Here is a 27,702-nt window from a genome sequence, read left to right as displayed (position 1 = left end):
GCCTCAAAGAGTGTTTAAGATACACAAGGCGTTTACTGCAGACCAATTGGGGCTAGCCGAACACACGTGTCCAGCTGCAACCTTACAGAATAAATACAGACACCTCAGAAGGTTGCCAATCCCTTCCTATGACTGTGTTCGGCCCCTCTTATTAATCGGCTCTGACTATCCCCACTTAGTTACCCCGATTGAGCCTGTACGCTTGGGTCCTCCTGGTGGACCAGCAGCAGTGAAGACGAGACTAGGCTGGACAGTCCAAGGCCCTGCTAAGCTTGTGCAACATCCACTTCTCACCCAACAATGTCTTAATATATCATTTCGCTCCCCTTCGAATGAGCTGTTCAGACATGTTGAGAAACTGTGGCAACTCGATGTACTCCCCTACAGGAGCGAGAAACTTGCCACCAGATCCAAACAAGATCAAGCTGCCATCGACCTACTAGAGGCAAAGACAACCCGAGTTGATATAAATGGGACCCAACGCTATGCTACGCCCCTTTTAAGAGTTAAGAATATGCCAAAATTACATGCCACAAAGCAATCTGTAATGCCTAATTTTCACAGCACAGAGAATCGCCTGGCTAGGGATCCTGTGAAGTCAGAGGCTTACAGAGCTGAAATTCAGAGACTGGTACAGGCAGGCTATGTGGTTGCGATACCAGAGCAGAAACTTACTGGGGAAGAAGAATCATGGTTCATCCCCCCCCCCCACCACATGGTGAGGCATAATGAAAAAAACAGAGTTGTTTTCAATTGTTCTTTCTCATACAGAGGTGAAAACCTGAATGATCTGCTTCTGCCTGGACTGACTCTGGGGTCCTCCTTGCTCGGGATACTGCTACGATTCTGGGAGCATGCAGTAGCCTTTAGTAGTGATATAAAGGGCATGTTCCATCAAGTGAGACTACTACCAGAGGACAAGCCCCTCCTCCGATTCCTATGGCGTGATCAGAACAGAGAGGAACTCCCAAGCATCTACGAGTGGCAAGTGCTCCCATTTGGAACAACGTGTAGTCCGTGTTGTGCCACATACGCACTACAGAAGCACGTAATTGACCACAGTGAGCCAGGAGACAATGTCCGACACTCCATCGAAAGATGTTTCTATGTAGATAACTGTCTACAGAGTGTCGCTACATTTGAGGAGGCTAAAGGGCTAGTGAACACACTGTGGAATCTGTTAGCAGAAGGAGGATTTGAACTACGACAATGGGCATGCAATTCACCTAATGTCATCAATCATCTGCCAAAGGAAGCCAGATCTGAAAGCAGTGAGCTTTGGCTTAACCAAACCGAATCAGATCCTCAAGAACTTGCATTAGGATTGCGTTGGATGTGTCAATCTGATACTCTTGGATACCAAAGCCGCCTTGCTAACTGTTCAACCCCCACAATGAGAAATATATACAAGGTAGTAGCGAGCCAGTATGACCCCCTTGGGTTCCTTGTTCCCTATATCACTCGGGCCAAGATACTTATACAGAGTCTGTGGGCAAAACAGAGAGAGTGGGATGACCCACTACTGCCAAATGACATTCTTGAAACATGGTATGATTGGCAAAGAGAACTGCCACATCTAACTCAAATCAAATTACCTCGCTGCTATGTGAGCTCCCAGATGGACTGTGTGCAGCTCTTACGGGTGCGCAGTTAGCTTCATTATTAGCTAAAGAGCTCACCCTGAACATTGAATCCTTCGTACTCTGGACCGACTCCACTACAGTCCTGACATGGCTTCAGTCAGAATCCTGTCGCTATAAAGTATTTGTGGGAACCAGAATTGCTGAAATACAAGAACTCACAAGTGCTCACACATGGCGGTATGTGGAATCCACCAACAATCAAGCTGACTACATCACTCATGGGAAGACTCTAAAAGAGCCATCTACAGACAAATTATGGAGTCAAGGACCAGAATTTCTCCTGCACTCACCCAGCTGCTGGCCGATGATTCCCAACATAAGTACATCTGACAATCCTGCTGAACTGAAGAAGACTACTTTCTGTAGTCACGTAACAGTTGCTGATGTTCAGTCCTTGCCTGACCCACAACAGTTCAGCAGTTTTAAAGCTTTAGTGGAAGCTGCAGCACTTCTACGCCAGGAAGTGGCAGGTAAAGAAGGGGATCCCTCAACTGAGGATCATCAATTAGCAGAAAGAGACATTCTGAAGAAAGTTCAATATGATAGCTTCCCTGAGGACCTCCAGTGGAAGGTAAACCAGTACCGTATTCTAGCCGCCTAATAACTTTGGCACCTGAGTATGACCACGCAGTGGGCCTCATTCGAGATGGTGTGCGACTTCGCCGCAGTCAACAACTGGATGCAGATGTTATCCACCCAGTTGTCCTAGATCCATCCCACAAAATAACTCAACTACTCATTCAGGACATTGATAAAGAGCTTCATCACCCTGGTTCTGAACGGGTCTTTGCAGAGATCCGCCGTAAATATTGGATTTTACGTGGTAGAGAAGCCATTAAACGGCAGCAATACTCCTGCCCAGACTGTCAAAGGTGGCGAGCTAAACCGACAGTGCCTCGAATGGCAGATCTCCCTCAGGCCAGACTGCAAATATTCAAACCCCCATTCTTCTCTACTGGAATGGACTGTTTTGGACCATTTACAGTTAAAATAGGTAGACGATGTGAGAAACGTTGTGGCATCTTGTTTAAATGCCTGACTACTCATGCTGTCCACATCGACCTTTTAAGCAGCCTTGATACTGACTCATTCCTGATGGCTCTAAGACGCTTTACATCACGCCGAGGAAAACCTTCAGAATTGCTATCAGATCAAGGCACAAACTTTAAAGGTGGCGGAAGAGAGCTCCAAGAGTCATTCAAATCATTGGGTCATACCCTGCAGACAGAGTTGGCCAAACAGCAAATACAATTCAGATTTAATCCTCCCAGTAGTCCCCATTTTGGAGGAGTTTGGGAACGTGAGATAAGATCCATTAAGTCTGCACTGTATGCCACTTTACAAGGGCAAAGTAAGACTGAGGAGGTACTGAACACGGTTCTCACTGAAATAGAAGGAATTCTGAATTCTAAACCTCTGGGTTACATTTCCACAGATATTGCTGACCCCAACCCGGTGACTCCAAACCTTCTTCTCATGGGGCGGCTGGATCCATCACTCCCACAGACCGTTTATCATGAAACAGAACTCTTAAGCCGCCGTAGATGGAGACACTCTCAAGTACTTGCCGATCAGTTCTGGACACACTTCAAAAAGTACTACCTGCCCAACCTACAAACCCATGCAAAATGGCAGAGGGACAAAGACCAGTTGCAGTTGGACATGATTGTTATGATTGTGGATCCACAGTTACCCAGAGCACTCTGGCCGGTAGGAAGAATCACTAATGTTTTCCCCGGGACTGATGGACGAATCAGAACAGCTGAGGTGAAAATTAAAGACAGAACATATATCAGACCTGTAGCGCGCCTCATCAAACTACCGGCACTCCCAGACACAGATGTAGTTTCAAGCCCTTCTAAATAAGCAAATTTGACTATGCAAATTTGGGGGCGGCTGTTACAAAGGGTTTGTATTTAGCACTTCAGGTAATAGATTTATATTAGTAGGGTTTTCATATTGAGAGTTGGCAGATTCAATGACTATGGACTGTGAACGCCCCCCTGTGGAATAACGGAGTAATTGGAATATGCTGGAAAGGAAGTGCGTTAGTTGTTGTTATGAATCCGTAGAGTGTGGACTGCGGAGCTCACGAGAGATTGCCTCATATCAGAAAGTGGTGTTATTAATCGTGTGCGTGCATCTAAAAGTAAGTTTCTATGTTTATAGATCGTATTTCATTTTGTGGTTTATAAGTTATCAACATAGTTCTGTTTGTTAGGTTAAATAGGCCTAATTAAAGTAGTCTGTACGGCCGATCGATCTGCATATTATCTTATTGCATGTTAATAATTGTTTACACAGTACGTTCTTGTTGTTTATATCAAGCATTATTTTAATAGCCTTTCATTTGGGTATATTTATATTATTTGTTGATATTGCCGAGTATGCTAAGAAAAGTGCTTCGTCATTCTGTTTGCACGCGCTGTCGATGTGACGTCATTAACGCAACGGCCAGGGGTTCAATCCCCAGTCTGACTAAAGTCAGATAAGATAACAAAAGTGAATAATATGACTTCTGGATATGTTCAAATGCTTTCTAACTATTGAAATGTCTTTGTTATTGATTAACAATTATTTTATGAATGTTAAGTATTGATATATTGGTTTCTATTTGTCTTATAGAACCACACACACATACAAGTACACCCAATAAATACTCAACGAAACCTAAGTGCATCTTCATTGCGTCCTGACCAGACGTACCACAGTGATTCATTTAACCCTCTGGGGACCAAGGTGTTTTTGGAGCCCTTGAGATGTTCTGACATGCCTTGAAATTTGTGCTTTTTTCAGTTATTTATAAACATGTTAATGGCAAAGGTGTAAAATCACTCTAGCACAAACAGGGCTACCAAAATATGCGGGCAACGTGTATGTAGATGTTTGTATTTTTAAGAGAATAATGTTTATGCGTGGTTATTGGAAAAAATAAAAATGAAAGTGGCTGAATTAAGACCACAAAACACATATTAAATATGTGTCCACAAGACTTTTGTCTAATTGATGTTGTACCTTTGAGTACTGGCTTCAAAATTATGTGAAAATAGTCTTGCTTTATCGTTCACAAAAAAAAATACATTGATTTAAATGGTGTAAAACAGGTTTTGCTTGGAAAGCCAATATGCGAGGGGGGCGTGAAGGAGTAGTTTACACCTGGGATGTCCCACCCACTCTGCATAATGACTCTGAATAGTCATTCATTCAGGTGTGACACTGACTGAGCCACAATGCAAGGACAATGTATTTAGAAGAATACTTATATTGACCATTTAAGATTTCGCTTACATCTATCTTGTAAATATGTTTAGCTATTTTATTAAAAATGTTACAATTACAACAATAATTACAATTTCAACAATATTTCAAGTGTACTCTTTCTTTGTAAAAAAAAAAAAGAAAGAAAAAAAAGATTATAGGCCTACATTTTATCATATGTATTCATTAGTTTGAATATAGCCAACATTGGAACATCTAACATCTTAGTCTATGACTTTATTTTTGACAAAAATAGTGTGACTAACGCCTGACTAACGTTGTTTTATTGAAATATCAGGGCATATAAATGTTAATTTACGTTGCTTATACAAATACATTTTATTTCAACATATTTCAGTCGATTTTTACTCATCTCAGTAGGCTATGGCAAAGCAGTTTATTCTTTCACACACAGACGCGCGATTCATATTTAGGCTAAACACTCTTTACAAATATGTACCCTTCATTCATCTCACAGAAACGCGAGTCATTATAGAAATGCAATTCATCTTTTTGCGGTTTATAGGCCTACACTAACGTTATTCCATAACGTTATTCCACACTTGAGAAAAGAAAACAGCCTACCTCACTCCTCAGCGTGATCTGCTGCTCATATCAGGAGATATTTCTCCTCATCAGCACTGTGGAAACTTTTCTCCATAAAGGCTATAATGTCTCACTCGCGACGCGCTTTGTTTACAGCTGATGTGGGCGTTTCACAGATCTGAAATGGTTCTCGGAATTTGCATTTGAAAAGCACGCGCTCTCCGGGGCGTGGTCAAATTACTGTGAATCATCTCATAATGAGGTCGACTGGAGTCGCTCTCTTTGTGTACAGATTACAGAAGCTGATAATATTTGTTTTTTATATAAATTACTTCATTTAAAAGCTGCGATCTCAAGCTTTATGCCCGTGGGTCTGTTTGCCTGTTTGACTGAATTTTCGCGGAGTTATAGATCATTTTCGAACGCGTTTCAAACGGGAGTTTACTGACAGAGAGAAGGCAGAAATCGCATCATCTTAATTTTTCTTTATTTGTCAAAAAGCAAAACACTTTATTTTTATTGTGAGTATACAGAAAAAAAAAAAAAGAAACTGAACAGGATCGATTGATGTATTACACGAAAATGAAAGATCAAAATTAACAGAGCATTTAGTGTTTATTTTCATTGCTAAAAATAAAAAACGAGCTAAACGCGCGGGTGCGTTTTTGGTCCCCAGAAGGTTAACCCGAGCCACATCGATTACAACATAACAAGTATGCAACACCTCTCGTGGAGTGAGCATGCAACCTGAGCGGGCAGGGCACGCCTTGTGCTTGGTAAGCCTATCTAGTGGTAAAACTATCTAGTGGGCCAGCCTCTGCTTGGAGACAGCCTTTCTCTTCTGTTGGTCTCCTTAACAGACAAAGAGCTGGTCTGAGGTCCTGGTGCTTTGGTTTCTGTCCACGTACAGTCGCAGAATGCAGACGGGACAGTGGAAAGCCAGGGCTGGGTCTGCCTCCTCCAGGGGCAGTGCTTGCAGGTTCACCACCTGGTCCCTGAAGGGAGTGGTAGGAATCTTGGGTACATAGCCAGGCCGGGGTCTCAGTACAACATAGTTGTCACCCGGCCCGAACTCTAGGCACGATTCATCGACCGAAAATGCCTGCAGGTCCCTTACCCTCTTGATGGAGGCCAGTGCAACCAGTAGCAAAGTCTTCATGGACAGAAGCTTTAAGTCTGCTGACTGCAAAGGCTCAAAGAGAGCATCCTGGAGTGCTCAAAGCACCAGGGAAAGGTCCCAAGAGGGTATGGAGGGGGGTCGAGGAGGATTTAACCGTCTCGCCCCCCTAAGGACATGGAGTTTCCTGAGGTCCGGATGCGGGTGCCATAGGGTGCCCCGTCTCTGAGTCAGAAGGTCAGGAATGGGCCAGGGAGGGACTGTCACGAGGAGCATGAGTTCTGGGAGCCAGGTCCGGGTGGGGCAATAAGGAGCCACCAGAAGGACCTGCTCCTTGTCCTCTTTGAACAGGATCTGTATAAGTAGGCTCACTAGGGGAAACGCATATTTGCGGAGGCCCCGGGACCAGCTGTGTGCCAGTGTGTCCATGCCGAGTGTTCCCTCAGTCAGGAGGTAAAACAGCTGGCAGTGGGAGGTCTCTGAGGAGGCAAATAGGTCTACCTGAGCCTCCACAAACTCTCTCCAGAAAAGCTGAACCGCCTGGGGGTGGAGTCGCCATTCTCCCAGGAGCACAGCTCATGATAGCTTGTCAGCCACACGGTTGAGCACACCAGGGACATACATGGCCCGAAGCTACCTAAGATGCTTCCGATTCCAGAGGAGGAGATGGCGGGCGAGTTGTGACATGCGACGGGAGCGTAGATCACCTTGCCGGTTGATGTACGCAATGTCTCTGCAGGAGCATTTTGAATGGTAGCTTGTGGAGACTCCGATTCAAAACTCACAGGTCCAAGATCGGTCGTAACCCACCGCCAGCTCTATTGCGTCCTTCAACAGTAAGGCAGGGCAGTGCAATTGCATGTTATGTAGCAGTTTGGAATGCTCTTGGCGAAAGGAGCAATGAAAGACAATATAATTTCCTCATTATTTTCACCACGAGTCCGTCAGATGAATAGCTGTTCTTACGAGAGAAATGTCATATTATTGCTGTTAACATACAGTGAGGAAAATAAGTATTTGAACACCCTGCTATTTTGCAAGTTCTCCCACTTAGAAATCATGGAGGGGTCTGAAATTGTCATCGTAGGTGCATGTCCACTGTGAGAGACATAATCTGAAAAAAAAATCCAGAAATCACAATGTATGATTTTTTAACTATTTATTTGTATGATACAGCTGCAAATAAGTATTTGAACACCTGAGAAAATCAATGTTAATATTTGGTACAGTAGCCTTTGTTTGCAATTACAGAGGTCAAACGTTTCCTGTAGTTTTTCACCAGGTTTGCACACACTGCAGGAGGGATTTTGGCCCACTCCTCCACACAGATCTTCTCTAGATCAGTCAGGTTTCTGGGCTGTCGCTGAGAAACACAGAGTTTGAGCTCCCTCCAAAGATTCTCTATTGGGTTTAGGTCTGGAGACTGGCTAGGCCACGCCAGAACCTTGATATGCTTCTTACAGAGCCACTCCTTGGTTATCCTGGCTGTGTGCTTCGGGTCATTGTCATGTTGGAAGACCCAGCCTCGACCCATCTTCAATGCTCTAACTTAGGGAAGGAGGTTGTTCCCCAAAATCTCGCAATACATGGCCCCGGTCATCCTCTCCTTAATACAGTGCAGTCGCCCTGTCCCATGTGCAGAAAAACACCCCCAAAGCATGATGCTACCACCCCCATGCTTCACAGTAGGGATGGTGTTCTTGGGATGGTACTCATCATTCTTCTTCCTCCAAACACGTTTAGTGGAATTATGACCAAAAAGTTCTATTTTGGTCTCATCTGACCACATGACTTTCTCCCATGACTCCTCTGGATCATCCAAATGGTCATTGGCAAACTTAAGACGGGCCTTGACATGTGCTGGTTTAAGCAGGGGAACCTTCCGTGCCATGCATGATTTCAAACCATGACGTCTTAGTGTATTACCAACAGTAACCTTGGAAACGGTGGTCCCAGCTCTTTTCAGGTAATTGACCAGCTCCTCCCATGTAGTTCTGAGCTGATTTCTCACCTTTCTTAGGATCATTGAGACCCCACGAGGTGAGATCTTGCATGGAGCCCCAGTCCGAGGGAGATTGACAGTCATGTTTAGCTTCTTCCATTTTCTAATGATTGCTCCAACAGTGGACCTTTTTTTCACCAAGCTGCTTGGCAATTTCCCCGTAGCCCTTTCCAGCCTTGTGGAGGTGTACAATTTTGTCTCTAGTGTCTTTGGACAGCTCTTTGGTCTTGGCCATGTTAGTAGTTGGATTCTTACTGATTGTATGGGGTGGACAGGTGTCTTTATGCAGCTAACGACCTCAAACAGGTGCATCTAATTTAGGATAATAAATGGAGTGGAGGTGGACATTTTAAAGGCAGACTAACAGGTTTTTGAGGGTCAGAATTCTAGCTGATAGACAGGTGTTCAAATACTTATTTGCAGCTGTATCATACAAATAAATAGTTAAGAAATCATATATTGTGATTCTGGATTTTTTATTTTCCTCACTGTAACTGTTGCAGATAAATATACATTTATATAAAAAAGTTTTTAAAATTGAGATCTAGCAATTTATTATTTCTGTCAGACTTAATCTGACAGAATCTTCACAGATTTAATGTCTTCTTTTCTCTTCAGTTAATTTCATCTAACGCTGTGTCTGGAGTCAGTTGGTCTTGTGTTTCTGCTCGTCTCTTTTTCTGTTCTCTTCTTTCCTTCATTGATTCTGCTTGTTAGCAGCCTTATTAAGGCTGAAATGACTCCATATTTAATATACACAGACTGTGTGGCTCAGATAAGGTCCAGTTCTGGTTTATTTCTTTGCTCTTGGCTGACATGTGGCATTGCTATGGCCTGCTTGTGGCCCAGATCTGGCAAACAGGAGCGGTCCGCCCAAGTGCCGTCATTCCACGCTGCATGTGGGCCAGTTCCACATTCCACAAGTGCCAGCTCTGGGCCGAAACAATGTTGCTATCTGATCATTGTATATTCATGCTCTTTTCATCCCATGTTTACTTATCTAATTTCTTGTTATTTAATCCTATCTTATGATATTTATTTTCATTTTATGCTAACCCCATGAGTTATTGTATTCTAATATTTGTTGATTGTACAACAAATATTGTACAACATGTTGTATATATTTCTTTAAACATCTGGGAAAAAAACAACAATAACAAAATAACACTAACAAAAAAAAAAAAAAAAAAAAAAAAAAAAGAATTAAGGCAGCAAAGGGTCAAAGAACACAACACACATAATCAGGCAAGATTACAATGGAGAACTACCCTCATACAACACATGCCAGGAAGACACTGACTTATCTCCACAACGAGAAACAGTTTCAAGTTGGATTTTTGAGAAATTTGGTTCTGAACAATTAGTGTATCATTCGTTCAATCGTTTTTTTATTTAATATTGAAAGTAGAAAAATTGAGAAAACAGTTAAAAAAGAAAAAGAAAAAGAAAAGAAAAAGAAAAACAAGAATTCAGCTTGATTTTTCGTTCTGAGGTAGAAAAATGAATAAACAGCTTGAATATTCGATTTCTACATGTGGGCAGGAATGAAATACCCCTTTCCTCTGTTTTGTCAGCTGAAGATCAAACTGTTACGTCATCTGGGCTGCGTTCAGCCCCGACAAAACGTTGCACAACATTTTTTAAACAGAAACGGTGATGCGTTGAACACACTGTTCTGATGACGCAAGAGTTGCAACTATGGCAGCTGAGAAGGCCATTCTTTGTGTTCTTTGTGAAGAATTTTCTGAGCCTGATGAAGTCGGTACAAATATGTGTTTAAAATATGCCCGATGTTACAGTTACTGCACTTGCCGCCCAGAACAAAAGAGAACATCCCAATCGAGTGAGTGGATGGACACATCTTACCTAATTCAGACTAAAACACATCTATTTAGCCTCACATACTGACTTTATTTGTAGTTCATACTGTTTTAATACCCTGTATTTTCTTTCTCATTTTTAGGAAAAGGACTTAATTGCCATTGTTTATTTCTATACCAAATATCATTACACTTGCAATGAAGCTAAAAATATAAACAACTACATCATGTTGATATCCTATATTTTTACAATAAAACTTACGACAAACATGTCTTCTAATATACTCAGTTGTTGCGTATACCGAGCTGCATCGAACACATTTGTAAATTACTTTCCTTGAACCCATTGTGCGAGTTCACTTTAATACCGCGTGCTTTAAATACATGTTGCTGCTGATTGGACTGCAGTTCTGACACACCCACCAAACAAGAGAAAACAGGCTTGTTCGACTTGAACCGGCGCTGCACAGACCGATCGGTGAATGACATCAAAGTACCGCGAGAGCGAATAGAAAGTAGATGGCTCCTTATGCTTTTGAATTGCTCTCGCGGTACTTTGATGTCATAAACCGATCGGTCTGTGCAGCGCCGGTTCAAGTCGAACAAGCCTAACGTATCTCAAACCCCGTTGCACACCGGTGCACGCCGTTTCCAGGAAACATGACGTTCAACCCGGAAACCGTAGCAAAACGTTGCGCACCGTTTTGAACTTGAACGTGCCCCAGTTCTTCCTCAGTTCCGCACGGCAGAATAAGAGTCCTCAGCTGATGTGCAGATTCTTATCTCGTTTATTGCAACCAGAGCTGTGTCCCAAAGTGAAGGCTGCATCCTTCGAAGGCTGTATTTGAAGACCGATTGGCCATATTTGAAGGCCGATTGCGTCACAGCGGCGCGACGAAGGACGTCCCAGTTCAAAGGCTGCATCCTTGGAAGGTCGCATTTGAAGGCCGATTGCGTCACCGCACGCGATGAAGGCTGTCCCAATTCAATTCTGCATCCTTGTAAGGCCGTATTCTTAGGACGGTTGCGTCATTGCGCCGCGACGAAGGCTACCCTGATTCAAAAGCGACGCCAAATGCGTCCTTCATTTCCCTGTGAAAGGAAGGATACATAAGGCTTGTTTGAGATGCGCCTTGCCTCGCCTGAAATGTAGTCGAGAGTAGGCGGCTGCAGTGAGAGGAGGAGTGAAAAAAGCGCAGGCAAGACTGACAGTTCTCTCTTCTCGCAGTGGATCTGACACGTGTGAGATCAAAGATGGATATGGCGGGATTCACGGGATTCACGCTCGTGCACAGTGTTGCTAATAAACTGGATGGAATTTAAGTTCTGTTGTTTTTATATAATGAACAAGACACCCAAAGTAGCCTACTTATTTAATTCCATTCCAAATACATGTTTATCAATCTTTTTTTCTTTAATACAGACTTTTTTTTTTTTTTTTTTTTTTTTGTTATAAAAATTACATTGCATAACCCATAGAGATCGCACTGTCAGATAGTTTGGGAATATTCACACATAACGTATACACATAAAACATGATATCAGAGTTTTAAAATCAAACATTTTAAAAGAGAACAATACATCACAGTTGTTTAAACCAATGAGCATTAAGCTGTGTCGTCAGTAAGTCGTTTCCCATCATGCTTTTGATCAGCGCAGTCGGTGGAGAGCAACTGCGCTCGACTGCAGAATCCGAAACGTGCGCCTTGCGGTCACGAGTGTTTTTTGACATACGTCAGCATGACATCAGAGCAAGGCGGACCGCACTCGGACACATTTCTAACCGGCATGCATCTCGCGCTGATCACCGGTGATCGATTCTGCGCAGATTTTGTTTGAGATGAGCAAAATCTGCGCAGAACCGATCACCGGTGATCAGCGCGAGATGCATGCCGGTTAGAAATGTGTCCGAGTGCGGTCCGCCCGGGTCCGCCTGGCTCTGATGTCATGCTGACGTATGTCAAAAAACTCTCGCGAGCGCAAGGCGGACGTGTCGAATTATGCAGTCGAGCGCAGTTGCTCTCCACCGACTGCACTGATCAAAAGCATGATGGGAAACGACTTGCTAACGCCACAGCTTAATGCCTATTGGTTTAAACAACCGTGATGTATTGTTCTCTTTTAAAATGTTTGATTTTAAAACTGATATCATGAATAAATTATGAGCGAATATTCCCAAACTTTCTGACAGTTTGATCTCTATATGGGTTAGCCTATGTGATGTCATTTTATAAAAAAAAAAATAATAATAATATATATATATATATATATATGTCTGTATTAAAGTAAAAATGATTGATAAACACGTATTTTGAATGGAATTAAATAACAAGTACTTTGGGTGTCTTGTAATTATTTTCATAAAAAGCAACAGAACTTAAATTACATTACAGTTTATTAGCAACACCGTGCACGAGCGTGAATCCCGCGATATCCGCCTTTGATCTCGTAGGTGTCAGATCCACTGCGAGAAGAGAGAACTGTCCGGCTTGCCTGCACTTTTTTCACTCCTCCCCTCACTGCAGCCGCCTACTCTCGCATACATTTCAGGCGAGGCAAGGCGCATCTCAAACAAGCCTATTGCGTGCCGGTGACGACAGCGTTTATTTTTTTATTTTTTATTTTTTTAAAGGCGGCCGAGGCTAAAGATCGGTGGTGGGAACACCTGGCTGCGCAATTAGGAAATCCCATGAAGGCTACATGGTGCGTCCTTCGGAGGACGCATAGGCTGCATCATTTGAAGTCCGCGGCCTTCGAAGGATGCAGTCTTCACATTGGGACACAGCTTACATCTTTTTCTCATCAAACAACCAGACTAACAAATGGCTCGACACAACCCGTACCGGAGAAGAGCCTAGTGTAAAGGAGTGTAAAATGTTAAATTACTGCATAAATGGTGTAATGCAGTGGTTCTTAATTCCAGTCCTCGGGACCCGCTGCTCTGCACATTTTGTATGTCTCCCTTATTTAACACACCTGAACCAGATCATCAGCTCATTAGGAGAGACTCCATGAACTGAACTGAGTGTGTTAGATAAGAGAGACATACAAAATGTGCAGAGCAATGGGTCCCGAGGACTGGAATTGAGAACCACTGGTGTAATGTATCAGTATTACTGGCGTTGTTTCAAGCAGTTGTCACTAGAAGGCGCTGTTGCCTAAAAAGAAAAGATAGTGTAAAACATTCAGTAAAAGAAGGAGAGTTGAGGAGGTTGAGAATCAAAAGTTTGTGTCCGTGTGTTTATTTGATTAAGACAGAGATGCAACACTGGCGACGAGGATAAACTATAAAAACCAGTACATCTAAAATTGTGAACCAAAACAATGACAGAGAAAAGCGGGATCCAGAACTTTGAATGTTTTTCAGACCCAGCCACGCTAGGACCGAGATGGACGCGATGGCTAAAGTCTTTTGAATTGTATGCAGATGGGAAAGGACTCATCACAGGGGATGTGACGGACGCGACTAAACAACGGAGGAGAGCTTTAATGCTACACCTCGCGGGACCAGATGTACAAGATGTCTTTTCAACTCTGGAAAACACGGGGGAGGTAACTGACTATGACGCCGCAAGAATCGTGTAAATAATGTGGAGGAAGCTGATTATGCATTTGCTGTCCAAGAGAATACAATGTCAGAGAGGTTGACTTTCCTTGTGGGCGGAGTAAAACTAACACTGTTAATTGACTCAGGTGCCACAAATAATGTAACTGATGAAGATACCTGGGAGGATCTCAAACAGAGTAAAATGAAATGCAAGTCATATGTACCTGAAGCTGAAAGAAAGCTATACACATACTCTTCCAACCAACCTCTAACAGTCAAGGGTGCATTCAAATGTGAGGTGAATATATCCAATAAAATGGAGCAGGCTGAATTCATTGTGATAAGAAGGAAAGGAGAGCCACTTTTGGGAAGAGAGACTGCTATTAAGCTGGGAGTGTTGAAAATAGGAGCTGACATCTCTGCTGTGATGGAAATAAAGCAAGCACTGCAACAAAAATATCCAGAAGTGTTCAGTGGGGTTGGCAAGTTAAACACCAACCAAGTTACCTTACACATAGACCAGAGTGTAAAACCAGTAGCACAGCCTCTCAGACGCATTCCATTTAATCTCAGAAGAGCAGTAGAGCAGAGAATAAAGGAGCTAATGGACATGGACATCATTGAACCCTTCAGCGGTCCCACACCATGGGTGAATCCTGTGGTCATTGTGCCAAAGGCTAACTCAGAGATAAGATTGTGTCTGGACATGAGGCAGGCTAACCGTGCTATAGTGAGGGAGCGTTACCCCATCCCGACAGTGGATGAAATTCTCCAAGGTGTTAATGGCTCAACTATATTCAGCAAGCTGGATTTAAAGTGGGGTTACCACCAGCTGGAGCTCAGCCCTGAATCAAGAGAGATCACTACATTTGAGGTGCATAATGGCGTATATCGTTATAAAAGGCTGATCTTTGGTGTATCCTCCGCCAGCGAACAGTATCAACACGAGATTGCCAAAGCCTTAGCAGGAATTGAGGGTGTAGAAAATATCTCAGATGATGTCATTGTTCATGCTTGTGACAAAGAAACGCACGATCAACGTTTACATGCGGTCATTAAAAGGTTGAGCGAACGGGGGTTGACATTAAACGCTGAGAAGTGCCAGTTTAACATGAGCAAACTGATATTAATGGGAATTCTTTTGTGTGAGAAAGGAATCGGTCCAACAGAAGAAAGAGTGCGAGCTGTAAGGGAGGCAAGAGAACCAAAGACGTCTTCAGAGGTTAGGAGTTTCCTAGGTCTGGTGGGTTACAGCAGCAGATTCATCCCGCAGTTTGCAACACTGTCAGAACCACTAAGACGCTTGACCAAAAAGGGGACATGCTTTGAGTTTGGGCCAGAACAAAGACAATCGTTCAAGGCGCTAAAAGAAGAACTGGCCAGAGCAAGCACGTTAGCCTATTTTGATAAATGCGCACCAACCAAAGTGATCGCGGATGCGAGCCCAGTGGGGCTGGGAGCTGTCTTAGTTCAGATCCAAAAAGGGGAGGCGGTGCCAATATGCTATGCGAGTCGCTGCTTAACGGACTGTGAACGTAGATATTCACAGACAGAAAAGGAGGCACTGGCTCTCGTGTGGGCATGTGAGAGACTACACGCTTACATTTATGGCCGAGAATTTGAGCTGGTCACTGACCACAAACCGCTAGAGGCCATATACAGCCCCCGCTCTAAACCCTGTGCACGTATAGAACGATGGGTACTCCGATTACAGCCATACAATTTCAGGGTCACGTACTTACCTGGCAGGCAGAACATTGCAGATCCGCTGTCAAGACTGCTGGGGGAAACAGCTAAAACTGAGAGACACTTCCATAATTCGGAGGAATACGTCAGATTCATTGCAGTGAGTGCAACTCCTAATGCTTTAACCACCAGAGAAGTCGAGAGAGCCTCTGAGAGCGACATGGAGTTAAAAGAGGTGTGTTTTGCAGTTAACAGTGGACATTTTGAGAACTGTAAAGCATATGTTCCAATAGCCAATGAGTTGTGCTCTATTGGCCATTTGGTCCTCCGTGGAACACGGATAGTGGTACCAAAAGCGTTACAACTCAGGGCATTAGCTCTAGCGCACGGAGGACATTTAGGAATTGTGGGCACTAAACAGCATCTCCGGTCCAAAGTGTGGTGGCCGGGTATGGATAAAGCCGCAGAGAAGTACTGCAAATCATGTCACGGGTGCCAGGTGGTATCCAGGCCGGACGCACCTGAACCACTAAGACCAACGCCACTACCAGATGGACCCTGGCAAGATGTGGCCATAGATCTGTTAGGACCACTCCCAACTGGTCACTCCATACTTGTCGTGGTGGATTATTATAGTCGCTACTACGAATATGATGTGTTGATGTCAACAATATCAGAAAAAAATTATAGACAGCCTGGAGTCTATATTTAGTAGACATGGCTTACCTGTTACATGTAGGTCAGATCAAGGACCTCAGTTCAAATCTGAACAGTTTGGTGCGTTTGTGAGAACAATGGCATTGAACATGTGAAAACTACTCCCAAATGGGCTCAGGCTAATGGGGAGGTGGAACGCCAAAACTCCTCTTTAATGAAAATAATTCGAATTGCACAGGCTGAGGGACTTGATTGGAAAAAAGAGCTGAGGAAATATGTCACTGTGTATAGGAGTATAGAACATACCACGACAGGAAAAAGCCCAGCCGAATTGCTTTTTAACAGAAAGATTCGAGGAAAGTTGCCCAACCTTTCAGAGGCATTCAAAGATCAGCAAGTATGCGATAGGGATGCAGAACAAAAAGCAAAAGCAAAGAAGTATGCAGATGATCGTCGAGGGGCACAGTACTCAAAAGTAAATGTCGGCGACACAGTGCTTGTGCAACAAGAGAAGAAGGATAAATTCACAACCCCATTCAATCCAATCCCACACCAGGTCGTGAGCAAAACTGGAAATCAGGTGACTGTGGAATCACCCACTGGGGCGAGATACACGCGAAACACCACTCATGTTAAAAGATTCAACACCGACAAAACGGCCGACGTAGGAACTGGACGTGAACAGACAGATCAGAACACAAACAGCTATTGTCCTGACTCTAATTCTCATGATCAAAGTCCCAAGGCTGATTTCCCAAACACACCAAAACCGGATAGACCCCAAAGGACCAGACGATTGCCTGAGAAGTTGTCTGATTATGTCGTAGACTGAAAGGAATAAGTGCCATAGATGTTAGAGTGTTTTATCTAATCCCAGAAACCTGGGGAAAATGGCAAGTGAAGTATATAAATATGTTGAGAATTGTTTAAAAAAAAAAAGAAAAAAGAAGGGGTTCAAGATATGTTCAGTGAGTTAGTATAGAATTTAGTCTTAAACATGTTCAGTTAAGTGATATGATTTTATATCCAAGAAAAGGGGGGATGTAATGTATCAGTATTACTGGTGTTGTTTCAAGCAGTTGTCACTAGAAGGCGCTGTTGCCTAAAAAGTAAAGGTAGTGTAAAACATTCAGTAAAAGAAGGAGAGTTGAGGAGGTTGAGAATCAAAAGTTTGGCTGCGTTCGAAACCGCATACTTCCCTACTATTTAGTATGGGAAAAAGAGTAGGTGAGTGAAAAAGTATGTACGAATCCAAAAGAGTAGGCGAGAATTACCTGGGTGACGTACTAATTATCGCGAGATTCGGACTTAAGTGCGTTCGAATATGCCTACTTTCCTACTATATAGTAGGCGAAAACAGTACGTAAAGGTTCCCGGATGGCTTACTGCTTTCGCCCAGATTTTTGAGTGCTCAACCGATGGATACTCTTCTATCCCAGGAGGCCACGCGAGAGGATACGTCATAAAAAAGAAGAAGAAGGATAGGTCATTCTCGAACGTGACGGAAAGGATGACGGACGAGAGTGTTTAAAAATGTGAGTATTACAAATTAAATGATCGCATGTGTTGAACTACTGTACAGTAAACTGTTGAATTGTTGAAGGTGTAAAGACGCTATATATTTGTGATTTTGCTGTAAATCACATTTTATTATGTATAGCTAACAGAGGAGCTCCAGTAAGGACACATACGTCTCCAAAGTGGATTTGCTTACATTTTAAACCGTATACATCTTAAATACAATTTCTAAATGTCTATTTAATATCTGGCAAGAAAATCTTCTATAAGAATTGCAGATTACTACGTCTAATAGATATGAAATAGACATCTGAGTGATGTATGTGTGCTATTATGTAGAATAAATCTATAAAGTAACTAAACATAAGTTATCTATTTTATTTGTCCATTAGTAGTTGATAAATTGAGAAACATTTATGTTGGATAAAAAGTTAAAACAACCTCAACATGTAAATGTAGTGTTGAGCTCATAAATCACTGAGGTAACGTTAATCTGGTCTGGATGTTACAGGGACAGATGAACATGTGTGTGTTTATCCGGTGGAGAGTGGCTCATGAAGCTGAATGCTGCCATCAAAGGCGGGGGTTAACCCACCCATAGGGGGGGTTATGAACCCTAAATCATAAATCGAATCGATGTATGTACAACATTACGATGTCCAGCAATCGATTGAAATAGTGGATGGGTTTAATTTGTCGTTTAATGAGGTTTGATATATGTTGGTGTGGGTAAATCTATTATTTATACGTGTATTGAAATGGTCCAGTGGTAGAACTTTTGCCAAGCGTGTCAGAGGTTGTGGGTTCTGATCCACACTCGTATAGTTTTTTTTTTCTCATTAAAACCGATTATGTTTATCAGTGGTTGTATATCAGGCAAGCATACGTTTGTAAGCATTTTGTTTTGTAATTTCACCGGAACGAATAGAGAGTCGCCACAACGGATTGAAGCGCGCGTCCGAGTGAAGACTGCGCGATCCACAAGAGAACACAGTATCCGCGCCACTGATCGCAGCGGCAACGAGCACTTGGATCACTTGATTTCAAAAACAACACATTTCAGCGCTAGATCGCCTCTTACAAACAAACTAAATGAATGCTCTGCTAGTTAACTGGAGATGTTTTTTTTTTTTTTTTTGGTACATTCGTGCCGTGAGATGTTTCAAAAGTGGTGGGGACAATATCGACCTTAGCAAAAAGTGGTGGGGACATGTCCCACCCGTCCCACCCGCAAATTACGCCTATGCCTCCATCACTCCACCTGCCCTTACGAGACCCTCCATCACTCTTTCTGCCCTTACGAGACCCTCCATCTCTCCATCTGCCCTTAAGAGACCCTCCATCACTCCACCAGCCCTTAAAAGACCCTCCATCACTCCACCAGCCCTTAAGAGACCCTCAATCACTCCACCAGCCCTTAAGAGACCCTCCATCACTCCACCAGCCCTTAAGAGACCCTCCATCACTCCACCAGCCCTTAAGAGACCCTCCATCACTCCACCTGCCCTTACGAGACCCTCCATCACTCCATCTGCCCTTAAGAGACCCTCCATCACTCCACCAGCCCTTACGAGACCCTCCATCACTCCACCAGCCCTTACGAGACCCTTCATCACTCCACCAGCCCTTAAGAGACCCTCCATCACTCCACCAGCCCTTACGAGAACCTCCATCTCTCCACCAGCCCTTACGAGAACCTCCATCTCTCCACCAGCCCTTACGAGACCCTCCATCACTCCACCAGCCCTTACGAGACCCTTCATCACTCCACCAGCCCTTAAGAGACCCTCCATCACTCCACCAGCCCTTACGAGAACCTCCATCTCTCCACCAGCCCTTACGAGAACCTCCATCTCTCCACCAGCCCTTACGAGACCCTCCATCACTCCACCAGCCCTTACAAAACCCTCCATCACTCCACCTGCTCTTATTGCCTCAACACAACACGCAACAACCTCAGGCACGAAGGCACGGCTCACCTCTGGCGGTCAGCTGATTAATCAGAATAAAGCCGCAGAATGGGAACCGCTGTGTTGAGATGGCAGAAGGATGTGGGGTTCAGCGCCTGTAGCCTACATGCATGATTGTAGTTTGAATAAAGCTTTGTTTCATGTGTTGACTTGTATATGCATTTGTTTATTGTGTGATGGTGACTTTGATTCATTCTTTTACTAATTTATTCATATTTCTCATTGTTGTCAGTAAATAAAATACAATTATTTAATTAATGCTTTATTTATTGTTTGAATGAAAATGTAGATATGTTCACTATATACACATCTAGAGTGTATTCAATCATGCATAGCTATGTCATATGACATACATTACATTTTGTTTGTTTTATTGAATTATATCATTTTCAGTAAAAAGTAATATAATTAATTGGTGTTATTATCGTTGTTATTATTGTGGGGTGGGATAGCAATGCAATTCATTCTGGGGTAATATTATTTTTTTATAATGATACTTACATTTTTCGAGTATAAAATCAACAGTTTTCTCCAAAGGCGAATCTTTACACAGCTGCCCTTTGAGCAGACATTACAACATTCTAGGTAGGGCTGTCGAGTTACTGATGTTATGAGGTATATATGTATATGTATGTATGTATGTATGTATATATATGTATGTATATATATGTATGTATATATATGTATGTATATATATGTATATATATATATATATATATATATATATATATATATATATATATATATATATATATATATATATATATATGGGTTTGCATACATAATATGAGATTTTATACACAGGAAAAAAGAACCGTTGAATATCCTAATATATATTTTCTTAAATAATTAATTATAATACATTTTAAAAATGAATTTTTTGTTATTTATAGGCCTAGGCCTGAGGGATGAAACGAGAGTTAAATTCAACAAGAAAAAGAGGAAAACATAAAGCAGTAAGCCACTTTTGCTTATGGATGAAAATGTTTGGATATAAAATAAAGAAATTAACAACATATTCAAGAGATGACAATTTTGGGATTTCGTAATAAAAATAAATATCGTCACATGATAACGTCAACATGGCAGATGTCCGGTTCGAGATCTGGCTATAAAGTACCTACTCAGCGCGCGTTAAGTAAGTACTTATTGAAATTAAGTACCTACTCATTGAGTATGCGGTTTCTTGCCTTTGTGTCCGTGTGTTTATTTGGTTAAGACAGAGATGCAACAAATGGGGACAGCGCCATCTGTCTGATGCGTGATGGCATTTAGTGTACGGAATAGGGACCGCCCACAGCAGAGATAACGAGATATGCTGTGGGTAAGGTGCACGTTTTGAGCGGTCAGAGAATTATCAGTTAAAATTGTTCAAAACACATAAATAACTCCTTTATTGTGGATTTATCCTGCAATGAACTTGTAAGGCATATTTTGATGTAGGGCTGGGCGATATATATCGTGAGATTGTTATGCGCATCTCATCAGTAAAGCCGGTTCCAGAGAATGTCTAATATGGCGAGAAGTTTCACTCTCACTACACTTCCGGCTTCTGAACTGGTTGCAGTTCCACTCTGATTCCATATGAGGGCGCTCACAGGACGAGTGCAGAATGAATGGAGGTCAATGGCGGTATACCCCTCAAAATCCACTTTTCTCAGGATATAATTTTTTGTCTAGTAATTTGAATGTTGTATTCGAAAGGAGATGCAAAGAAATTACACATTGCTGGGTGTTAGATTTTTTAGAGTCACTTATTTGCTTTAAAAAAGTCTTTCAAAATGTCAATGACGTCAGAATGCTGACGTCATTAGCAGAATGCTAGCGTGTTATGGGCAACAACAACTCAACCTGTAAGAAATCAAAACGACAAAAGTACTCGTTCATTCAACTTTCGACCTAAAACCCATGTTGAACTTGCAAAATCTACAATCACATCTGAGATTTCTCAACGGCAATCGGGTGAAAGAGACAAATTTAGCCATCTAGCCCCATTGACTCCCATTCATTTTGCACTCATGGCGAGCGCCCCCAGTGGAACTCTGGTGGTACTACAACCAAAATTCGGTACAATAGGGCTTAATAGGGAGTGGACAGGCTCTCCGTAGACGGGCTCTGCCGGTTCCTTGATTAGTAGTAAATCGCCATCACCTGCTTTCAGATGGAGCGGCATTTACTACAAAGAGCCGTAGTTAACTGACAAGCTGAGCCATATCGCATTAATATCGCGGACGTATCGCCAGCGATAATTAATGCGATATGGCTCAGCTTGTCAGTTAACTACGGCTCTTTGTACGCAGCAAAAACTCCAGTGTTAAATTAACACTCCTGGGAGTGTATGAGTCCACACTCAAGAGTGTTAAAGTTAATAAGATAATTAAGTGATTAATTTAGTGATGATTGAACATTATTTAAGGCACCTGATGTTAACAAGCAGAATCACTGAAGGAGAAAATCACAAATTGTAAGTTACCGTTATGACGATCAATGGTTGCTTTAGTTGGACTCTTGACCCTTATATTATTAGCTTTAGATTTTATTTGTCTGCTGTTTCTGAACTTTAATCACCAGTTGAACAAAGAAAAAGTGATCTGATGGTGTTGGTTATATTATGACAATTATCATTTGAACTTGATCACTGAACTCATTAAAATCCTTCTTTCTGACTTCGATTTATGTTGTTGGTTAATGAATCTGCATAAATGCCCAGAATTTTTGATATATTAAGGATTTCTTTAAAGTTGTTTAAAAAAAAAACATTCTTTTAGGCACACACAGATGTCAAGATTCAGTCTATGCATCTCAACAATGGTGAGGAGCAGAATATTCAAATAGGAAAAGTAAATTACATAGACAATTCAGATCATAATTTATTCATACCGCAATGCATGATGGGAGCCATTAATGAGTTGTGATTGGTGGCAGCCACTGTAACATGCTTTATTATTGTCACCATTGTTGAGATTCACAGGCTGATTATTGATGTCTGTGTTTTAAATTAATTTATTTGAATGTCTTTTGATCAGAACAATGTTTACTAAATATTTTGAATTATAAGTAAAATACTGATAATCATAGTCTGAAGAATCACTAAGCTGCTGCTAAAAAGTTAAACCAAACTATCTCAATAAGTTTCCTTTTTCAGATCACAGCATGATTATGTCAAAACATAACCAATACTATAACATAACATTTTACTTTGTTCATTTAACTGCTATAAATCAATAACAACAGACAAACAACAGTAAATATTAAAGTAAACATTTAATGGTCTAGAGCCCAACTAAAGCAAACACCCATCACCTTAATGGTAACTTACAATTTGTGATTTTCTCCATCAGTGATTCTGCTTGTTAACATCAGGTGTCTTCAATAATGCTCAATAGTCACTTAATTAATCACTTAATTATCTACTCAGCCCTAAATGCCGCTTCATCTGAAAGCAGGTGATGGTGATTTACTACTAATCAAGGAACCGGCTTTACTGACGAGATGCGCATAACAATCTCACGATATATATCGCACAGCCCTATTTTGATGTGTGTTTGGCGTCGAGTGTGTTCTGTTATATCGAGTTATTTTGACTTTGTATTACGAGACACAATCGTAATGAATTTGTGCATCGTTTTGTGTTTTATGTAGAACTGATTTATTCTATGTGAAGTGAAACCCCTATTTACACGTTTATATCTCCATTGTGAAGGAAATGTGTATAAAATATAATGTTATAATGTGTTTTATGGATTAATTGCTTTATTCATGTAGAATTGTGCATGTTCACCACTAGGTGGTGATGTTTCCCTTTCTATTGAATTTAATTTAATTGTTCTTTTTCATTGAGTTGATTTGTGATTAATTCACTGAAACTGTTTTAGAATTGTCAATCTGCAAAATTGTACTCATACGATCAAAGAAAAAAAAGGAAAAGATTAAAAAGAAAGAGTACTGTTTTAAATAAATAGCAGAGATAACGAGATATGGTGTGGAACTGATTTATTCTCTGTGAAGTGAAACCCCTATTTCCACGTTTATATCTCCATTGTGCAGACTGCCCAGGCAACACGTCACACTAGACTGGCTTTTCGTTGTTTTTTTTTTGTTGTTTTTTTTTTTTATCATGAAGCACGCTGTGATTTATTCCTAAGTGACTTAGGCCTATATAGCCTAATGTTTATTAATTTTTCTACCCCAGAACGGAAAATGAAAAGTCAAGCTGAATTCTTGTTTTTCATTTCTTTCTTTTTTTTCTTCTTTTTTTTTTTGGAAAAACTACTTTCAATATTAAATCTCCCCCCCTCCCCCCTCTCTTGAACATATATACAATATAAAACAACCTAAAAAAAGATGTTTGTCACTTTAAAAAATGTTTGCTTGATACACATATAGTTATATTACATTAAAAAGGAAACCCTAGCATTCAAGTGACCTATTTACATTTAAATCCTTAAAAAGGAAACAAGTCAATTTGTCAACTTAATGTGAAAATTGTGATCTGATTATTTATTTTTTATTATTATTAAATCTTAAATCTTTTAGATTTTACAAGAGACATCTACAGTCACCTCGGGGTGGGGATCATGTTTGTGATTTCACTCCTTTATCACATTTGTAACTGGCTAACACTCTAACTGAGATTAAGTCAAATTTGACTTACCTGAAGTGAATCTGGATTCCAAACAGCAAACGAAGGTTCTCTGCTGAATATCATACAACAGTAATGTCTTGAATCCTTAAATCACCTGAGTGATGTAAGCCATTGTATCTGCATGTGTTACTCTGCTACAGTCTATGGTAAACTGTGTAAGTCTGTCTTAAATACTTTAATTAATTTATGCGAATCTACATGTCAGCCAATCAGAGGTGATCTGTAGGCTACTGCCTTCCAGTAAATCACATGACATTAAAGAAACTTCATGTTATGAAACTTAATGTTTTAGTAGGGAACTTGGACCTTGGTTTATGGTCAATTATTATTACCGGTAGTTCAGCTATTGCAACAGTGTTTTATCATTTGCTTGTACGAGAACTCTAAAAAGAGATGTTAAAAATGACACGTTTTGTTGAAAGCAAAAAAAAAAAAGCAAAAGGGGCAGATGTAAAAATATTAACCATTTAATCAATAGTCGAATACAGAATTAATGTGCACACAAAGTACAAGACAATGTTTCAAGCTCTGGACAGACTCACTGTACTGACTGACACATGTTGTGTAGATTTTAACACATGCAGTGTGTGTGCTCAGGGACATCACATGTTGTGTAGATTTTAAAGGGGTCATATAATGGTACATGCACTTTTACAAGTTGATTGTACTGAAATGTGTGTTGGCAGTGCCTGTACACAACCATCATAAAATGATAAAAATCCATCCAGTGTTTTTTTTTTAAAATCTCCTTATATGTTCTACACTCTCTAATCAAGCCGTTCGATTTTGTGACGTCGGACGCCCCTTCCACGATTGTGATTGACAGCAGCGTTTCAACATAGACCCGCCCTCGCTCGTGATTGAGCTGTCTGTCATTATAGTGCTTTGGGGAGACCGGGGATGGTTGTAACACGGGTCAGTTGTAACAATTCCAATCTGTCCAATCAGGAACTAGTTACAAATCACCTGATTCACTTCGCACACGCTCAGTTTAGTTCGTATTCCACATGTGATAAAGTAGAGCCCTGTGGCTGACACAGCACATGTTAGAGTGGAAAAAACAATTTTGAGATAAGAAAGTTACTTTTTTAACTTTTTTTGTTTTTGTTATGGGAATTTCTGCTTTGTAGTTAAACTCATCAAACTTTTATTATGTTTATTGTGTGTCTGTGTAGATATTTTCCATGCAAGTTGTTAGTGCTAATGTTTTGCCTGTTAGCTGTAAGGTGAGCTAGTTCATGGCTACATGACTCTGGGTTAGTTGTAACAACAATACTCTGGGTTAGTTGTAACAACAATGAAACATTAAATTTTATTATGGCCAATACTATAGACTGACAGTAACAACTATGCTTACACAAATAGAATGTTCAAGTGTTCAAATTCAATTTATTATGGTCAATTACTATGACAGAGTAACAACAGAGTCACACACACACACACACACACACACACACATACACACACACACACACATACACACACACACACACACACACACACACACACACACACACACATGCGCGCGCACACACACACACACACACTGTTCAAGTGTTCAATTTTTTTAATTAATTATTATTATTTAAAATTTCAATTCAATTTATTATTATTATTTTATTTATTATTTATTATAATTGTATCAATTTATAATGGTCAATTACTATGACTGAGAGTGACAAACACACTGAGACTAAGAGTGACACACACACATCAGTTATATCGAAGAGTGACACACACACATCAGTTATATTGAAAAGTCAGTGTTGAATAAAAACCTTTCAAAATAATTTTTTTGTCAAAATCCTTATTTCATTATGTTACATATCACCCCGGTGGATATCATAATGTTACATCTCACCCCAGGGTATGTTACAACTAACCCAGACTATGGGGTGAATTGTAACATTTCACTCCTCGTGTTTGAAACTAAACCATGCATTTTCTGTTTGTGTTGCAAAGATAATAGCTATGTCATTTAATAGCAGACACTTGTAACTAGTTTGGATCACATTTTGAACACACTGACTTCAAAGTACTACAAGATATAGACAGAAAGGTCAAAACTGTTACAACCATCCCCGGTCTCCCCTATGCTAGAGAAGAATGGTTCTGTTCTTGGGTGTAATAAGGAACACAGCAGTCATTTTGATGTTTTGATGGAATATTCCCAAAGCATTGATGCGGGGATTCCCTCGCAGGGATTCCCCACGATCAACATGCTTTCATGTTTGCTGAATAATTTCACACCAGACTGCTTTACAAACCAGTGTCAGTATAAAGCTGGTTTTGCTAAGAAGCTGCTCCTGAAAAAAGTATCTGTACCAACTATTCATGTTCCTGCTGCACCTCCAGAAGAAGAAGTGAGTGTATTAATATTTATATTAATCTTTGCAAATCGCTTGCTGCACGCTTTACGATGAATGCGGCTGTTTACACTCAGGGTACATTACAGCATGTTTTCTATGTACGACGTTATCAATATAATTCATAATCCCACATTTATAATGAACACCTCGTTATGGTTATTGTGTTACAAAGGGTGTATGCACAGAACAGAGGGGCGGGGTGAGCAAAGCTCATTATCATTTAAAGACACATGCACTTAAACGGCGTGCTGAAAACAAAGCTGTTTTTGACCAGGTAAAATGAGTGTTTTCTTACAATACTAATGAGAATTTTTAATTAAAGTATATTACAAACTTTTAATTTATACTCTAAAGAATCATATTAGCTTGTACAAAAATGGCATTATATGACCCCTTTAACACGTGTAGTGTGTGTGCTCAGGGACATCACATGTTGTGTAGATTTTAACACATGTAGTGTGTGTGCTCAGGGACATCACATGTTGTGTAGATTTTAACACGTGTAGTGTGTGTGCTCAGGGACAACACATGTCGATTTTAACACATGTAGTGTGTGCTCAGGGACAACACATGTTATGTAGATTTTAACACATGTAGTGTGTGTGCTCAGGGACAACACATGTAGTGTGTGTGTGCTCAGGGACAACACATGTTGTGTAGATTTTAACACGTGTGTGTGCTCAGGGACAGCACATGTTGTGTCATATTTAACACACAACCTGTGTCGTTTCTTAACACATCTCTGTGTTTATATACACGCCAACTTTTTACAATTATGCCCACAAATATTAATACAGACTGTCCATTACAGAGAAGCAGAAGCATGCAGTAGAGAATGTTAAATAGCAAAATGTGATCTAAATAAAGATTTACAGCCTACCTTTTTTTGATGTTTAGTAACTTTACTGAAGAACAACTTTTCAA

The 27,702-nt window shown here is 41.0% G+C and overlaps 1 protein-coding gene across 1 annotated transcript in view; it reads right to left on the bottom strand.

The window, feature by feature from the left end:
• LOC311277173 (interferon-induced very large GTPase 1-like) overlaps window positions 1-24,552 on the bottom strand; it is a 74,392-nt gene extending 49,840 nt beyond the window's left edge. The window contains exon 1 of the mRNA XM_084387360.1: window positions 24,419-24,552. The gene's annotated coding sequence lies outside the window, so the exon portion shown is untranslated. The remainder of the gene's footprint in view (window positions 1-24,418) is intronic.
• Window positions 24,553-27,702: the final 3,150 nt, after the last annotated feature.

The sequence above is a fragment of the Rutilus rutilus genome (assembly GCF_951802725.1).
Source record: "Rutilus rutilus genome assembly, chromosome: 1".
Classification (NCBI taxonomy): Eukaryota; Metazoa; Chordata; class Actinopteri; order Cypriniformes; family Leuciscidae; genus Rutilus; species Rutilus rutilus.
This window is presented reverse-complemented; position numbering and strand designations above follow the sequence as displayed.